Raw genomic sequence first — 1,286 nt, forward strand, 5'->3', positions numbered from 1 at the left:
TTTAGGACTGAGATGAGACATTTCTTCACTCGGGTTGGTGAATCTTTGGAATTCTCTGCTCCAGAGGGCTGCGGAGGCTCAGTCATTGAGTGTACAGGAGCTTGAAGACACCCTAAAGGTCAGTTAGCATTGGTTTAGAAGTGGCCCAATCACAGGGTGGTCATCCCAGATTTGTATTAGGTGCGGTGGCAGGCGGGTGGGGACGGTGTTTTGCCCGACGGCTTTTTGCGCTGTGTTGTCCTGCGTCTGCCGCATTGATTGTGCATTCCTGGGAAACATGCCATTGCGGGTGGACTCTTGTTCTTCAGCACGCTGGGCGCCATGTTTGGGGTCCGGCTGCGCGCACACTTCTCGGTGCTTCTGGCCAGCGGATGCTGTGGGGAGGAAATGGCCCTTGGTTGGGGGGGTACATTCTTCGACTGCCTTTTTGATGCTGTGGGGGCTCGCCCTGGTGTCCTCTGCCCCTGCTCTGGTTGCAGGGTGAGCAGCGGCCTCAGTGGTCTGGTTTTTTTGGGGGGGGGGGGGGGGGGAGGTGGTCGACGCCAGTGACTCACGAGGAGGACGGCCAGCCGGTGTCGAGTGTGGGGGGGGTGGTCTAGTCCATTCCGCTGGGGTGATTTGCTCTTCTCACGCTTCAGCGGGGTGGCACCGCTGGCTTTCGCCCACACCTTTCGCGTCTCCATCGGGCTCGTGTCCTCGCTCCGCTCACCATGCGGGCATTCCATGTGGTGCCTTGCGTCCTGCTTGCACTCTCCGCCTGTCTCCGTGTGGGGAGGCCTGCCCACATTGGCAGGGGGGTCCCGGGCCTGGGGTGGAGTGACCTGTGTTGGGCCCCTCGCTCACTTTGAGGAGTGCCGTCGCGCTGGCTGCTGGGGATGTGGACCATGGCTGCGGTGGTGGTGAGCACTCTCGTTGGAGTTCTGCACCGCATCATCCCCCCCTCCTGGTGCAACTGTGGGTGCTCTCTCTCCTGCTTCTGGCTCTGCTGCCATGCACTGTCTATCTCTGCTTTGGTTCGCGGGGGGCTCTGCTGGGTGGCTGGCGCCTCGCGCAGCCATTCCCTCAGCTTTGTCCGCTTCCTCACCGGCAGCCAAGAGGACACCTCCATTGAAGAGCTGTGGATGGGCAGCCTGAAGGACCCGTCGCAGCGCTTGCCCATGTCCTTCGGCGCGGAGGCATACGCCTCGCTGGGGCCTGGATCTGGAGTGGGCTTGGGTTCTCAATCTGGTGGTCACCGTGCAGGCGTGTGTCCGCAGTGGCAGGGGGCAGGTTTGTGCGGGCTCCCT

The sequence above is a fragment of the Carcharodon carcharias genome, chromosome 20 (genome assembly GCF_017639515.1).
Source record: "Carcharodon carcharias isolate sCarCar2 chromosome 20, sCarCar2.pri, whole genome shotgun sequence".
Taxonomy (NCBI): Eukaryota; Metazoa; Chordata; class Chondrichthyes; order Lamniformes; family Lamnidae; genus Carcharodon; species Carcharodon carcharias.